General features: G+C 42.4%; 1 pseudogene; it reads left to right on the top strand.

The window, feature by feature from the left end:
* Positions 1 to 8017, top strand: part of LOC129016696 (small ribosomal subunit protein uS17-like) — a 28809-nt pseudogene extending 20792 nt beyond the window's left edge.
* The last annotated feature ends 10143 nt before the right edge of the window (positions 8018 to 18160 follow it).

The following is an 18160-nucleotide window of genomic DNA, read 5'->3' on the forward strand; positions in this document are numbered from 1 at the left end:
TTCATCATGTTGGCCAGATTGGTCTCGAACTCCTGACCTCGTGATCTACCTGCCTTGGCCTCCCAAAGTGCTGGGATTACAGGCGTGAGCCATGGCGCCCAGCCTTACATTTCTTAGAGTCTGTTAAATTAAATTTAGTCTAAATCTGCCTCCTTACATATCTTAAGTTCAGCCTAAAGTTTTATCTGTACATGGTGAACTATACCCTAAATGGAGGTATAAATAGACTATAACCTACTCTTGTGCCAATCACTAAGTTTCAGTCAGTGAAGGATAGCAAACTGTTCCAATTGGGTTCACAGAAGACAAACGCCGAACTGTAACCAATCCGGCGGTTTCTGCACCTCACTTCCGTTTTTCTGCATGTCCTTTCCTTTTTCTGTCCATAAATCTTCCATCACATGGCTGTGGAAGAGCCTCTCTGAAGGTATTCTGGCTTGGGGGTTGCCTGACTCTCAAATTGTTCTTTGCTCAATCAAAGTCTGTTAAACTTAATTTGTCTAAGATTTTTCTTTTAAAAAGCCCCATAGACCAGATTATTGGCTACAGCTCTCTTGATAATCCTATTCCTCAATATGTAGACTGAAGAATGGGGCAGGCTACTTTTCAAATTTACTTAGATATGGCCAGGCATGTTGGCTCATGCCTGTAATCCCAGCACTTTGGGAGGCCAAGGCAGGCGGATCACTTGAGGTCAGGAGTTACAGACCAGCCTGGTCAACATGGTAAAACCCCATCTCTACTAAAAGCACAAAAATTAGCATGGCATGGTGGCATGCGCCTATAATCCCAGCTACTCAGGAGGCTGAGGCATGAGAATCACTTGAACCCGGAAGGGTGGTCGGAGGTTGTAGTGAGCTGAGATTGCACCACTGCACTCTAGCACTCCAGCCTGGGCCACAGAGTGACACTCCATCTCAAAAAAAAAAAAAAAGACATTTACTAAGGTAGGCTGGCTCTGGACTCACTGCCTATGGGTTAGCCCTGCTTCACACACACAAAAAAGAAATGTACTTACTTAGATAGGAGTTTGTGGAACACACACAAAGCTTTACATTATCTCTATAGCCAAAGTGACAGAATCATTTTGGAACGATTCTTCTTGTATCTTTATGAAGACCTTTAATTCTCTATATCTTGTCAACTTTACGCCCTCAAACTGACTCTCTCTTTAGCTTTCAATCCTTTGTGAAAGCTCACTTCTTTTAAAAACTCTTCTGTAGTACTGAGCAAGGGAATCCCTCTCCAACAGAATGGCTTCCTTATTCAGAATATGAAGGAAAAGATAAAGGAATGAAAAAGCAGAAAAATGTAGGTTTTCAGAAATATCCATGCCCTACTTCAGGTATTTTATTCAACATTTGTTGGTTTAAAAAAAAAATTTTTTTTTTTTACTGTCACCCAGGCTGGGGTGCGGTGGCATGATCTTGGCTCACTGAACCTCTGCCTCCCGGGTTCAGAGGATTCTCATGTCTCAGCCTCCTGACTAGCTGGGATTACAGGTGAGTGCCACCATGCCTCGCTAATTTTTTTTGTATTTTTAGTAGCAACAGTGTTTCACTATGTTGGCCAGGCTGGTCTAGAACTCCTGGCCTCAAGTGATCTGCCTGCCTTGGCATCCCAAAGTGCTGAGATTACAGGTGTGAGCCACCACACCTGGCCATCATAAATCTTACTGATGGACTGGTTTCTCTCATACATTTGGCAATCAAGTAATAATTTAAAAAAAATACGTGACAAGCTTTGAAAAAAAACCAAATAAATACTAGGCATATTCACCTTTTCTTGTTGCATAAGAAAGTGCCGCACACCTGGGCAGGGTGGCTTGTGCCTGTAATCCCAGCTACTCTGGAGGACAAGGCTGGAGGATCAATTGGGACCAGGAGTTCAAGATCAGCCTGAAACATAGCAAGATACCTCCGTCTCTTAAAAAAAAAAAAAAAGGAAAAAAATTTAAAAAATTAGCAGGGCATGGTGACAGGCACCTGTAGTCCTAACTACTCAGGAGGCTGAGGCAAGAGGACTGGTTGAGGCCAGGAGTCTGAGACCAGCCTAGCAACATAGTGAGACCCCCATCTCTACCAAAAAATTAAAAATTAGCCAGGCATGGTGGTGCATCCCCGTATACTACTCAGGAAGCTGAGGTAAAAGGATTACTTGAGCCCAGGCATTGGAGGCTGTAGTGACCTATGATTGTGCCACTGCACTCCAGCCTGGGCAACAGAGAGACCCTGTCTCTAAAAAAAAGAAAAAAAAAAAAGATATCACTAATTTAGCAGCTGAAAATGATGCTCATAATATTAGCTCATAGTTCTGTAGGTCCAGAGAGGTTCAGCAGGGTCCTAGGCACATGATAGCCAAAGGCAAAGGTCAAGATGTTGGCTGGGGTTAGTTGTTATCTGGAGACTGGAGAAGAAACTATTCCAAGATCAGCCTGGTTTTGGTAGAATTTGAGTTCTTGCAATTGATGTGCCGAAGTGCTTTTTTCCTTGGTAGCTGTCGGTAAGGGCTGTTCTTGGTTCCTCAAAGTTGCTTACATTTCTTCTCAGCAGCCTTTGCCATCTTCAGAGTCAGCCGTGGAGCACGGAGTCCTTCTCACTTTCTGAGTCTCTGTGATTTCGTCTTCGGCCCTCTTTTCTGCCCCCTTCTTCTATCAGCCAGAGAAAGTTCTCTGCTTTTCACGGTCCATTTGCGTAGATCAGGCCCACCGGAAAACCTTCCTCTCTTAAGGTAAACTGTGTCCTACAGAGCTGTAAGTAAGAATTTAACAACGGGAGTGGTAGCTTCCCGGATTCACAGACTCCAGAGATTAGGATATGGAATCCTGGGGGGCTGTTTTTAGAATTCTGCCTACCACATTAAGGTGTCAGTAAATAAAAGTACAGAATTTCCAGTTAAATATTAATTTCAAGAAAACAACAAATGTATATATTTTTTAGCCTGAATATGTCTCATGCAATATTTGGGACATACATAAACATTTTTGTTGTTTACCTGAAATTCAAATTTAATTGGCCATTCTATACTTTTACCTGACAACTCTAATAAATACAATCCACTATTATCACATTTCTTTGCTTTAGTATGCCAGAAATGCTAATTTCCACATGTACAGAGACAATCATTTAATAATATTACATGTTCTAATGAATCCACTTTCACACAGAAACTACTTAATTTATATCTACTGATTCAAAAATATTATTATTATTGAGATAAAGTCTCATTGTGTTGCCATTATTATTATTATTATTATTATTATTATTAGAGATAAAGTCCCACTCTGTTGCCTGGGCTGGAGTGCAGTGGACTGCCTCAGCCTCCCGAGTAGCTGGGATTAAAGGCATGCGCCACCACACCTGGCTAATTTTTGTATTTTTAGTAGTGACAGGGTTTCACCATGTTGACCAGGCTGGTCTCAGGCTCCTGGCCTCAAGTGATCCACTCACCTCAGCCTCCCAAAGTACTGGGATTACAGGCATGAGCCACCACACCTAGCCAAAATTATTATATTTAAACGTAAAGGGAAGAAAATGGGACACTTTTGAATGCCCATTATGTACCAAGCACCAAACTAGGCATGTAAAGAGGAGAAGGAAGAGGAGAGAGAGAGAGAATACGAATTATGGGCAAATATCTACTTTTTTTTTTTTTTTTTTTTTTTTTAGACAGAGTTTCACTCTTTTTGCCCAGGCTGGAGTGCAATGGCACAATCTCAGTTCACTGCAACTCTGCCTCCTGGGTTCAAGTAATTCTCCTGCCTCAGCCTCCTGAGTAGCTGGGATTACAGGTATGTACCACGACGTCTGGCTAATTTTGTATTTTTAGTAGAGACAAGGTTTCTCCATGTTGGTCAGGCTGGTCATGAACTCCCGACCTCGGGTGATCATCCTGCCTCGGACTCCCAAAGTACTGGGATTACAGGCGTGAGCCCCTGCGCCCAGCCTAAATATTCTACTTTTGCCTCACAATAGAACAAGCACAGAAAAACTGTATTGGTCAGATACTCTATCTCCATTTCAAAAACTGTTTTAATCATGTCTTTTTTTTAGTTTTTATTTTTCGTGTAGATGGGGCCTCACTGTGTTGCCCAGGCTGGTCTCGAACTCCTGGCCTCCAGCGATCCTTTTTTGTATGTTTGATGCTTTGACATCTTGGGGCCTTACTGACCCTGGAAAGAGGCCTCCTCTCCGGGCTAACAAATTCCTAGAGGTAGGGAACATTTTGCCTTGCAGCACACCTCACATGTGCAAACCAGACAAGCCAGGGCCCAGACTCCCACCCGCCTCCTTCCTTGGGCTCTCTCAAGGCTCTCACACTCAGGGCCACTAGCCACCATGTGTCCTGTTTACCTCAGGACCAGTTACCAAAACTAGGGGCATCACCCCCAACCCCAAGGCCCACTGAAATTATTCAAACCAGCTGACCCTGAACCTGCTCAGCCTACTTACCCTGCCTAGCCTGTTCCTTCCTGCAGAACCACAGTAAAGTCTCTTGCTCCTGTTTACCCCTCGCTCCCTCTGTGTCCCTACAGACCCCAGTGCTTCTCCATGTGGCCCTGTGTGGCCTGCTGTAGCCCATTTGCAGGGATCTGTGAGTACAAATAACTTCTTCCCTTATGACAGTCATTTCCATGTCTGCGTGCCTTACCATACCTGATTCAGACACATTTCAGGTATCCCTGAAACACCTTTAATGAAGTACCTAATTTATGCCTATGGCTTTGAAAATCACTGGGCAGTAGGAAGGATTGAGAACACAAGGATAAATAAGACTCAAGCTTGGCTGTCAAATTTTTCAGCATTCTGGTCGGAGGGTGTACTTCTGTCCACGTATAGCCCCAGGAAGCAAACGGTTTAGGTAGGGAGAGAGAAGTGCTGAGACTGTATATTTCATGCTGCAAGTTTCCAGGCGAAAGCCTTGGTTCTTGAAGCAATGCCTTGACATTATCCTCCCACCTCATCGCTTCCTTCTCACCCAGAAGCTGGAGACGGGACATCAGGCCTTCTGGAACATTGTCAAGTCTTCGCAACAGCAGGCCTCAGGGTTTTTTTCACTAGAACCCATGGGAGAGGAATATAATAGTACATAGCCACTGTGTGTACATATACAAATACATAATCATATACAAATAGGAAACAAAAGCTTCCACAACAAAATTTACCCTTACACACTTTTTTTTTGAGACAGTCTCTCTCTGTTGCCCAGGCTGGAGTGCAGTGGTGCAATCTCAGCTCACTGCAACCTCTGCCTCCCGGGTTCAAATGATTCTCCTGCTTCAGCCTCCCAAGTAGCTGGGATTACAGGTGTCTGCCACCATGTCCAGTTAATTTTTGTATTTCTAATAGAGACAGGGTTTCACCATGTTGGCCAGGCTGGTCTTGAACTCCTGACCTCAGATGATCCACCTGCCTCGGCCTCCCAAAGTGCTGAGATTACAGGAATGAGCCACCGCGCCTGGCCCCCCTTACACACTTTGGTATTTTCTCCTTGCTTATCCTTTCTTTTGTTCTATTTTGTCTGCTTTGTTATTTTTAATCTTGCTGATCCTAATCCACCAAATTGATTTTATGATTTACTAAGGGGTCAGGGAATAGAGTCTGGAAAACATTGCTCTGAATATTGTGGATGAGAGAAAAATGGTGGCTGCAGTTTTCTCTCTGAGCTAACGAACAGATGAACAATCCCAATTAGGAACACACAATTTTCAGAGTTTGAGGCCCAGTTATAAATTTTTCTATCCTTCATTCATTGTCGTCTTCCTTTACTAGCTCTCAAACAGAACTACCATTTTGAAGTTTTGTCCAAATGGTAAGCCCCTGCCAGAATTTTCATTTTGAGATGGAATAAAGGTGTGTAGGACTTTTTAGATTGATGACCTGGGAGAGGTTTAGGGGATCGTGTATAGAAACTTTCAGGTTTTAACTATGTTTTGTAATGAGTTTTGTAATGCTTTGTAAAGCATGTAGCCATAACCTACCCGTAATGTAGGTTATGGGTACATGCTTACTAATTGTACTGTTCTCCATACTTTTTATATGTCAGAATTGTTTCATAATAATAAAAAGAGAATGGCAAAAATGGGAAAGAAATATCAAACACATTCATATAATAAGGATGAGCTAGGAAAAGGGATGAGCCATCTGAAAAAGAATTTTAGGCCGGGCGCGGTGGCTCATGCTTGTAATCCCAGCACTTTGGGAGGCCAAGGGGTAGGGGGCGGATCACCTGAGGTCAGGAGTTCGAGACCAGCTTGATCAACATCATGAAACCCCTTCTCTAATAAAAATAGAAAAAAATTAGCTGGGTGTGGTGGTGGGTGACGTTAATCACAGGTACTCAGGAGTCTGAGGCAGGAGAATCGCTTGAACCCAGGAGACACAGGTTGCAGTAAGCCAAGATCGCTACACTCCAGCCTGGGTGACAGAGTGAGGCTCTGTCTCAAAAAAAAAAAAAAAATTCACAGCTGGGCATGGTGGCTTATACCTCTAATCCCAGCACTTTGGGAGACTGAGGTGGGAGAACCGCTTGAGCACAGGAGTTCACTGGAGACCAGCCTGGGCAATCAGTGAGACCTTATCTCTAGAAAAAAATATTTTTTTTAATTAGCCAGTTGTGGCGGTGCATTCCTATAGTCCCAACTACTTGGGAGGCTGAGGTGGGAGGATTGCTTGAGCCTGGGAAGTGGCGGTTGCCATGAGCTGAGATTGTGCCATTGTACTCCAGCCTGGGAGACAGAGTGAGACCCTGTCTCAAAAAATAATAATAATTAATGAATTATTTATTTGTTTTGTAATTTTAGATTCACGGGGTACATGTGTAGGTTTATTACATGAGTCTATAGCTTGATGTTGAAGTTTGGGCTTCTAATGATCCAGTCACCCAAGTAGTAATCATAGTACCTGATAGGTAGTTTGTCAAAGAATTTTATATACGACATATCAAGTTGAAAACTTAAGACCCAAACTCCAGTTGCTTGGTGGGAACCAAAAGCTAATTCTCAGTTACTTTTCCCATGTTCATTCCCATCCTCCTCTAAGATGTATACTAACGATAATAGCTAACATTTATTGAGTACATATTCTGTCTCAGACTACACAACTAGTGTCACCTACATCTTTTCACTTAATCCTCACAATAACCTTCAGGAGAAGACTCTGTTATTATCCCCACTTTAGAGATAAGAAAAACAGTATTAGGATGGCTAGGTAACTTGCAAAACGTTATACACCTAGTAAGAACAGGCGGAGCCAGAAATCCAAATCAAATTCCCTTAACCTCCAAAATCTACTGTCTCACAGAAGACAATGAAGAAAGAAGTGTATGTTAGTCCATTTTCATGTGGCTGATAAAGGCATACCTGAGACTGGGTAATTTATAAAGAAAAAGAGATTTAATGGACTCACAGTTCCACGTGGCTGGGAAGGCCTCACCATCACGGCGGAAGGTAAAAGGCACATCTTACATGGTGTCAGACATGAGAGAATGAGAGCCTAGTGAAAGGACTTTCCTGTTATAAAACTGTCAGACTCTTTTTTTAGGTGACCAGGAAGACGGCAGACATTCAGACAGACGGTGCCTACTAAAAGCAGCTGACCATCTTTGAAAACAAGAAGAGGGTCCTGCTGGGAGAAACTAACAAGGAGAAGTCCGCGCTGTACTACAAGAACATCGGTCTGGGCTTCAAGAGGCTATTGAAGGTGCCCACATTGACAAGAAATGCCCCTTCACTGGGAATGTTTCCATTCGAGGGTGGGTTCTCTCTGGCGTGGTGACCAAGATGAAGATGCAGAGGATCATTGTCATCTGCCGAGACTTCACTACATCTGCAAGTACAACCGTTTTGAGAAGGGTCACAAGAACATGTGCGTACAACTGTCCCCCTGCTTCAGGGATGTCCAGATCAGTGACATCGTCAACAGTGGGCAAGTGTCGGCCCCTGAGCAAGACGGTGTGCTTCGATGTGCTCAAGGTCACCAAGGCCACCAGCACCAAGAAGCAGTTCCAGGAGCTCTGAGGCTGGACATTGGCCTGCTCCCCACAATGAAATAAATTAATTTTCTCATTCCCAGGCAAAAAAACAAAAAACAAAAAACAAACAAACAAAAAACCCATCAGATCTCATGAGACTTACTCACTACCACGAGATCAGTATGGGGGAAACCGTCCCTACGATTCAATTATCTCCCACTGGGGCCCTCCTATAACACGAGGGTATTAGGTGAACTGTAATTCAAGATGAGATTTGGGTGGGGACACAGCCAAACCATATCAAAGTGATATACTGTTTAATTTAATCCCTTGTAATAATAGATCACCTGTTTAGAATGAATGTATTAGAGCAGCAGAATCTTTTACCTCCAGTCATTAAGAATTAAGACAGAGATGGCTGTGTTTATAGCTACTGGAAACTTAATGAGGGAGACAGTCCAGCAAACAGAGTCTTTGGGGAAATCTGGCATCTTTGAGGCAATCTGTATGACAGAGAAAGTTTATTAATAAGCCACATATGGCCACCCTTGCCACATCAGGAAGGCACATGTGTGGTACAGGCAGCTGTGATAGCAGCCGTGGGGCCTGGAGAGTTCCAGTCCCAGGTTTTATGAGGCGTTAGTGGAGATTTGAAGCAAGCACACAGTAGCAAGCAGTCCTCCTGGGACAGCCCCACCCTTTTGTGTCGTTGTTATATTTTTCAATCTCTCTTGTAAAACTGCCTATGTCTCTGCCTTTCAGCCCCAGAGAAATAACAGCTCTATTGAATAAAGCATCCAATCACCAGAAGCTGTAAGAATCATTCTCATATACGAAGAGGCGTGCAAACTTAGAATGACATGCAGAAGTGGTGCTGAGGAATAGGGGTGGGGGGAAGTAGATAAGAATGTTGGGTTAGAACTCATTGGAATTCCTTACCACTCATTAGCTATCTAAACCTAAGCAAGCGGCTGGCGTGGTGGCTCACGCCTGTAATCCCAGCACTTTGGGAGGCCAAGGCAGGCAGATCACCTGAGGTCAGGAGTTCAAGACCAGCTTGGCCAACATGGTGAAATCCTGTCTCTACTAAAAATACAAAAATTTGGATGTGGTGGCGTGTGCCTGTAATCCCAGCTACTCAGGAGGCTGAGGTAAGAGAATCGCTTGAGCCTGGGAGATGGAGTTTTCAGTGAGCCGAGATCATGCCACTGCACTCCAGCCTGGGTGACAGAGCAAGACTCTCTCTCAGAAAAAAACAAACAAACAAACAAGCTAAACCTAATCAAATCTGGGTTTCATCACTCTGAGTTTCTGAGTTTTTCCTCTAACGGAAACTTTTAGTCCTTTAACATGCTTCAAAATTTGCCTTCTTAAAGAATAAAATATAAATAGGGTGCCTTTTCTTGGTCAAAAACACCTGTCATGGGACTGGGCATGGTGGCTCATGCCTTTAATCCTAGCACTTTGGTAGGCCAAGTCAGGTGGATCACTTTAGGTCAGGAGCTTGAGACCAGCCTGGCCAACATGGTGAAAACCCATCTCTACTAAAAATACAAAAAGTAGCCAGGCATGGTGGCGGGAGCCTGTAATCCCAGCTACTCAGGAGGCTGAGGCAGGAGAATCACTTGAACCTGGGAGGCAGAGTCTGCAGTCAGCCGAGATCACGCCACTGCACTCCAGCCTGGGCAACAGAGCGAGACTCTGTCTCAAAAAACAAAAACGAAAACAAACAACAACAACAACAACAAACACATCTGTCATGGGACAAACTCCAAAAAGTTTGTACATTGACATCCTCACCCCCAGTACCCCAGAATATGACCATATTGGGGGATTGGGTCTTTAAAGAGTTAATGAGGTTACAACAAGGTCACTAGGGTTCTAATCCAATATGACTGATGTCTTTACGTGAAAAGGAGATTAGAACACAGACACAGAAGAAAAGACCATGTGAGGACACAGGAAGCAGATGGCCATCTACAAGCCAAGGAGAGAGGCCTCAGAAGGAACCAACCCTGCTGACACCGTGATCTCAGATTTTAGCCTTCAGAATTGTGAAAAAGTAAATTTCTGTTGCTGAAGCCACTCAGCTGTGGTATTTTGTTATGGAAGCCCCAGAAAACTAATACAGCTAATACAATACCTCACCTAATTAAGATAAAACGTATACAACACCAAATTAAGAAATTGGTGCTTAATCATGGATGCTTGCTCAAAAAGGCATGGAGCAAAATTGATAAGAGCAGCAACTCCTTTGTATGTTGCAAGGTGCCAAGTACTGTGCTGAGCACTCGGCATGGATTGAATCATTTCACCCTCATAGTAGATCCTACAAACAGTATTGTTATTCTCACTTTACAAATGAGAAAACAGAATCAAAGAGCTTGTGGCACTCGCTTGGAATCACACAGCTAATCAGTGGCAGAGCTGAGATTAAAATCCATAGGCTGGGGCTGGCCGCGTTGGCTCACACCTATAATCCCAACACTTTGGGAGGCCGAGGCGGGCGGATCACCTGAGGTCAAGAGTTCAAGACCAGCCTGGCCAACATGGTGAAACCCTGTCTCTACTAAAAATACAAAACATTATCTGGTCATGGTGGCAGGCGCCTGTAATCGCAACTACTTGGGAGGCTAAGGAAGGAGAATCGCTTGAACCTGGGAGGCAGAGGTTGCAGTGAGCAGAGATCTTGTCATTGCACGCCAACCTGGGCAATAGGAGTGAAGCTCAGTCTCAAACAAACAAACAAGCAACAACAACAAAGAAATCCATAGGCTGTGCTCCTAATCCTTAGGAGATCCTGTAGATTCTTCAAGAAAAGGATGCAACCTTTGCAAAAGGACAGTCTACCCCCAATGCTTCTCTTCCTTCTTACTCTTCATTTCTTACCTATTCAACCTGCTTTTTCATCTTCCCACCTTACTAAAACTGCTCTCTCATGGGTCAAATGTAACCTCTTAATTCCAAAATATTGAATAGGTCAATTGGCATTTGGTATCCATTCTTTCCCCTTCTACATCCCCCCAAATCAGTATTTCAGGGGATTGAAGGATACAAACTGGAATTTCCAGGATCCATTATCATTAGAGTTCTAGGTACAATTTAGGAAATTCTGTCTCGGATTTTGTTGTCTTTATCTTATTTGTTGGGTTTACTTTTTCCTTCCAACCCTTAAATGTTATCACCCAAGTCTCTGGCTTCAATTCCCTTCTTTTTTCCCACATGTTGTCTTTCTTAAGTTCATCTCCCAGGACATCATGCACAAATTTTAAGTAGGTAGCTCTCAGTGTCACCCAAGCCCCAGACTCACATGTTTTATATCTGCTGGGACCTCTTCTATCTGCCCTGCTGTCACCTGAGACCCAGCAGAACTCCACACCTACCTTTGCCCACTCCATCTTGACCCTCTCACCAATGCTGCTCTTCCCATCTCCTCCCAGTGCCTTTCCCATCTCCTTTCCAGTGCCACCATTCAGTCCCATCGTGGGTACCAAAGGGCTTTTGGGTCCTGTTTCTCTTATTTCCTCTATCCAAACCATGCCACAGATCTCCTTTATTTCTCCCCTTTTTAAAATTCTACTGTTCTGTTGACACAGTCTAGGTTCTTACTGATTTATCTAGGAATCTGATGTGTTATTCTTTCTCTATAATTTCTTTTTACAAACTTTTCTGGTATACCCATCATATACAAGGCACTGGAGAAGCACTGGAGAAGCAAAAATAAAACGTATAAGGTCATTGTCTAAAAGCGTTCATATTGGAGTACGGGAGACAGGCGCATGCATCTATGTGAAATACCCACGGGCATGTGTATATTTAACTGCAATAGGAAATAAATTGACATAACAGTGATCTGAGCAAACTGCCTTGGGACAAACTACAGAGGAGGAATCAATTCAGTCTTTGATGACAGAAAGGGATTAACAGAGGAAATGATATTTGAACAGGGCCTTGTTGAATGAAGAGGATTTAGACAGGTGAAAAATTGGACGGAGGGCATACCTAGGCTGAGAGAAGAGGATGAGGAAAGGGCGGAAGCCATGTGTGTGCTTGTTTGAGAGGAGGTCAAATTGTTTGGAGGAGCTAGAGAACAGGTGTGTGTGTGTGGTCAGGACGTGTCAGGAAAGAAGACTGGCAAAGTAAATTAGAGTCATGTTGAGAAGAGCTCTGACTATAATGTTACAGAAATTTATACCTTGTCTTGTAGGCAGTGAGGTATTCATTCAAAATTTTAAGCCACAGCCATGACATTTTTATATTTGTTTTTTGAACAGCCTGTCAGAAGGCTTTCTGGAGAATAAACGAAAGCTATGGTTTTCTACCTGCATTCCAATAATTCCAAATAGAGTCATGGACACCAACAATTAGATATAAATTTAAGTCGTGTATGTGACTGTGCATTTATCTGAAGAAAGTCTGTGCTGACACTCTCCAACAAAAATATAATGTGAGCCACACAAGTAGTTTTAAACCTTCTGGTAGCTACTTAAAAAATAAAAGGAAACAGCTGGGCGTGGTGGCTCATGCCTGTAATCCCAATACTTTGGGAGGCCGAGGTGGGTGAATCACTTGGGTCTAGGAGTTCGAGACAAGCCTGACCAACATGGTAAAACCCCTCTCTCCTAAAAATACAAAAATTAGCCAGACGTGGTGGTGGGCGCCTGTAATCCCAGCTACTCTGGAGGCAAAGGCAGGAGAATCGCTTGAACCCAGGAGGCAGAGGGTGCAGTGAGCAGAGATCGTGCCACTGTACTCCAGCCTGGGCAACAGAGTGAGACTCTGTCTCAAAAAAGAAAAAAAAAGAAACAGATGAAATATATTTTAATAATATTTAAATAATGTCTTTAACCCAATATATTCAACACATTATTATTTCAACATGCAGTCAATATCTTAAAAATTAATGGATGTATTTTACATTCCCTTTTTATCCCCTCATATGTGATCTTTGAAATCAGCTGTGTATCTTACACTTATAGCACATCTCAATTTGGACCCACCACAATTCAAGTGCCCTAGAGCCACCTGTGGCTAGTGGCTAGCATATTGGATAGTGCAGGTCTATATATTTTGTTTGTAGAAATGGGGACTCTCTATGTTGCTCAGGCTGGTCACAAACTCCTGGGCTCAACCTATCTTCACATCTTGGTGTCCCAAATTGCTGGGATTACAGGTGAGAGCAACCACACTCAGCTGTCTATACATTTTTTTTGAGACAGAGTTTTCACTCTTGTCGTCCAGGCTGGAGTGCAGTGGTGCAATCTCAGCTCACTGCAATCTCCACCTCCTGGGTTCAAGCAATTCTCCTGCCTCAGTCTCCTGAGTAGCTGGGATTACAGGCGCGCCACCACGCCCGGCTAATTTTTTGTATTTTTAGTAGAGACGGGGTTTTGCCATGTTGGCCAGGCTGGTCAGGAACTCCTGACCTCAGGTGATCTGCCCACCTGGGCCTCCCAAAGTGCTGGGATTACAGGAGTGAGCCACCACGCCGAGCCGAGGTCTATAGATTTTAAAAGATTCTCAAATGGGTTCATGGTCCACCAAAAGATTAAGAACTACTGCAACAAGGGAGAGAAGCTCATCTGCTACCTTATCCTCCTGTTCTCCAACCAAGGAGCCTCTGGAAGTCTCCTGGCATGCTTGGGCCTCTCTCCATTGGTTGCTTCCGATGCCACCCAGCACTGGCCCTCAAGAGCCTGCTGGAGCCTCCTGTGCCTAACACCCTCAGCCATGTCAGCTTCATACTAACAGGATAAGAGTAACTGCAAGAGGGGGCTTGCTATCCTAAGTCCACCCAGGAGTAAGCATGGGTTCCACTGCAATATCTGCTTGGGGGCCTGTTCTGAGGGATGCTAAACAATTCTCAACTTCATTGCTTTTCCTCAGACTACTCTGTCTCTCGCAGCTCTGATCATTTTTTTCTCTTCAGCAAGAAAAACGTCCTCTTGCGTGTTCATGCATTATTCCAGCTCTGTTGTTTGTGGCTAGGGTGACTGTCTCTCAGGCCAGGTTTACGCCTGTTGTCCCAGCATAATTATTAATGGTGCCTCCTTTCACAATCAAAAGTGTTCTGGTTTGGAAGACAAATGAAGATCTCTTTTGAAACTCAAAAGCTGGGCTCTGAATAAATTCTTTCTCTCCTCTTCCTGTTGTTACAACCCTACCCGAAAGCAGGGGTGGCTCTTACGGAATGAGTGTGAGAAAGAGAGCACACTGACTACATGTTCAAAATATTCTCTTATCCCCCAAAACCAGAACGTTGTCTTATCATAATTCACAAATATCCATTATATGAAACCAAGAGCCCACTCTATACTTAATGGGGGAAACACTGTCTAGTGGTAATGAGTCATTACCGTTAAACCAGGAGGAAAACAACCAAAGCTGCTTACTAATGTCAATGTTACTGTGAAAGTCCTCATAGCCAGTAGGATCAGGATCAGTATTTGGTTAGATAAGGGCTGATTAAAGCAGGGAAATTGTATTGATCTATATATATATATGTGTGTATAAAATAATCTATATGTATTCTATATATAATCTAGCACACATATAAAAATCTAATCAACTATAAATCAGTGGTGAAGTATTATTCAGGATACAACACTATTACCTTGTACTAAGTAACAAAACACATTTCACTTAAGTTAAATTCATTTAAATTATTTTTTTTTTTTTGAGATGGAGTTTTGCTCTTGTCATCCAGGCTGGAGTACAATGGCATGATCTTGGCTCACTGCAACCTCCACCTCCTGGGTTCAAATGATTCTCCTGCCTCAGCCTCCTGAGTAGCTGGGATTACAAGCATGTGCCGCCACATCCGAATAATTTTTTGTATTTTTAGTAGAGACAGGGTTTCACCAAGTTGGCCAGGCTGGTCTCGAACTCTTGACCTCAGTTGATCCACCTGCCTTGGCCTCCCAAAGTGCTGGGATGACAGGCGTGAGCCACTGCACCTGGCCAAATTCATTCAATGTTTTATTAAACATTACTTAAAATCTACTTTACCTTAATTAATTACTTTTATTAAATTAAAATGTTAAATGCTATAATTAAAGTAATAAATAGAAGAAAATATAGGCCCAAATTGACTTCAACCTTGGATGAGAAATTGATTCCAAATTGTAAAACAATAAAATAAACAATAAAGAAAAATATTGATATATTGACAACAAATGCTTTAAAACCTCATGCTATCTTTTCAATTCAGCATAGGTAAATGTATAGACAAGCAATATACTGGGAAAATATAATACATGTGGCAAAAGGTTAATATTATGATATAAAGAGCTTTTGCATGGCCAGGAGTGGTGGCTCACTCACGCCTGTCATCCCAGCACTTTGGGAGGCCGAGGTGGGCGGATCACTGGAGCCCAGGAGTTTGAGACTAGCCTGGCAACATAATGAGACCTTGTCTCCACAAAAAATAAAAATATTAGCTGGACATGGTGGCATGCGCCTGTAGCCCCAGATACTCAGGAGTCTGAGTGGGAGGGTTGCTTGAGCCCAGGAGCTCTAGGCTGCAGTGAGCCATGATCGCACCACTGCTCTACAGCCTGGGCGATAGAGTGAGACTCTGTCTCAGAAAAAAAGAGCCACTGCATAGATTTGGGAAAAATACTAAGATCTTAAGAATTAAAGGAGTAGAGCATACACAAATAAACAGTAAGTAAACAGTTTGCAAAATAGCAAACAGATGGCTAAGATAAACTTTGCGGAAAATGCTCTGAGGATGTGGATGCAAACAGCTAACTTGAGGCAGTTTGCCCAGGGTCTTCCCTTGGGATATCAGAGTGTGCATCTGAACCTCAGCATCCACACTCTTACTCCTCCAGGATGGAAGAGTGGATGGCAAGAGGAACTGATAAGCAAATCTATTGGTAAAACACAACCATTGTTTTTCTTTTAAACACACACACGTAATTGTCAAGTCATTCTCATTAAAACAACTATGACAAACACAACAACAAACCCTAAATTGGGCGAATGACGAAAACTTCCATTTCAATGAATGATACTACTGGGCATCTCATACATGATGGGATGGCAATATGGGAAAATACATTTTCAAGCAATTTGAATCTGTGTATGAATAGCCTTTAATCGCGCTACGTACTATACAGACATCCCTCGAGTTTGTTACACGTTTCTGAAAACCCACTCAAAAGCCAAACATGTGAAGACTGACCCCTAGGAAAATAAATATTAAGGGCAATTTCTCAAATTTTAAAGTGGCTAAGGTCCCTCTGAGGAATTTGTTTAAATACCATTTCTGGTTCCAGCCCTTATCCCTGTTGAGGCAGAGGAATTTACATTCTTGGAAAGCACCACAGGTAATCCTGAGGCAGACAGGCTACAGGACACCATGCTAATAAATAGTTCTGAGAGGAAGTTTCTATTACCAGGTTGCTAAAATCATGTAACACCCCTAAATTACACCTCACTTTTTAGATACATTTTTTACAATGCATTTTCGGCATTTCACACGTCTCCTGATTTTAGTTTTTATTATTAAGCACATAGTCAAAGAACTGAAATATCGTAAGGATCAGAATAAGGGGTAAAAATTGCTGGTAGACATAATGCTTAGGGAATAATTCATTAATTTGTGTCTTAGGGACTCCACCTGGCACTTTGGCTGTATCTAATAATTTCTTTTTTCTACCTTCCATATTATTTTTTTTTTACATTCTATGCATTTCAGTAAAATAATTAGGATAAATTCCATAAAATATTTAAATCGCTCATGAATACTTCCTGTCATGGAGATGAATAAAAGCTCTCATGGAAATGTGCTGGAGTTTGGAAAATATCTGGAATTTTTTTTCTGGGCAAAGGGGATGCGGAATGGTGCACCCATGCAGAATAGCAGAGGACCAAGGTGCTAGGCTTACAATGTGATTTGTATGAAGACCTTGTGGTTTCAAACTATGCTTGGATATGTCTTGTACCCCCTCTGAGGGGTATTAACAAACAAACAAACAAATAAATGTAAAACTCAAGAAGATTTTGCCAGAACCAAGAAGCCTGAAATATTTGTGTGGGTTTGTTGTTTGTTATTTGAATTTGTTTTTGAGATGGAGTCTCAGCCTGTCACCCAGGCTGGAGTACAGTGGTGTGATCTCGGCTCACTGCAATCTCCACCTCCCCATTTCAAGTGATTCTCCTGCCTCAGCCTCTCGAGTAGCTGGGACTACAGGCGGGTACCACCATGCCTGGCTAGTTTTTGTATTTTTAGTACAGACGGGGTGTCACCATGTTGGCCAGGATGGTCTCAAACTACTGACTTCAGGTGATCCACCCGCCTTGGCCTCCCAAAGTGCTGGGATTACAAGCATGAGCCACCACACCATGCCTTGAAATATTTGTCAATTGATGTATGAAATTCCCAATTTAGCTTAGAATAGGTGGCTAAGAAGGTGAACATGAGAAAATTAGTATTATATAAAAGTTGGATATCTAAAAATCTAGGGCCACCCCTCATAATGTATCTTTTGTTTGTTTGTTTTGTTTTGTTTTGTTTTCTGGAGACAAAGTCTCCTCTCCCTCTGTTTCCTGGGCTGAAGTGCAATGGCATGATCATGGCTCACTGCAGCTTTGGCTTACCAGGTTCAAGCAATCTTCCCACCTCAATCTCTTGAGTAGCTGGGACCAAGGTGCACACCAACACACCGGAATTTTTTTTTTTTAAATAGAGATGAGGTCTCCCTACTTCCTATGTTGCCCAGGCTGTTCTTGAACTCCTAAACTCAAGCGATCCTCCCACCTCAGCCTCCCAAAGTACTGGAATTATAAATGTGAGCCACCATAACTGGCCTTATTTTTGAAAATATTCAGAATATATGGATGTTTTTACATAATAATTTTTTTTACATTTTCTTTATAATAGTTCATCTCTGACAATAATTGAAATGTCTAATAAGAGGGGTTGGTTAAAATAGTCTTTAAATAATTTAGTGGTTATATAGTCATTAAATAATTTATAAATAATTTAATTTTATTAAAATATTTAGATATAATATTAAATAAGCAATATGGAAAATTTACATGTAGATAAGCAGGAAAAAAAGGGAATACTAAAATGGTAATATGGGTTGAGGAGCCCTAATCCAAACATCTGAAATGCAAAACTTTTTTGAGCACTAACATGATGCTCAAATAAAATACTCATTGGATCCTTTTAGCCTTT

This window comes from Pongo pygmaeus, chromosome 1 (genome assembly GCF_028885625.2).
Source record: "Pongo pygmaeus isolate AG05252 chromosome 1, NHGRI_mPonPyg2-v2.0_pri, whole genome shotgun sequence".
Lineage (NCBI taxonomy): Eukaryota > Metazoa > Chordata > Mammalia > Primates > Hominidae > Pongo > Pongo pygmaeus.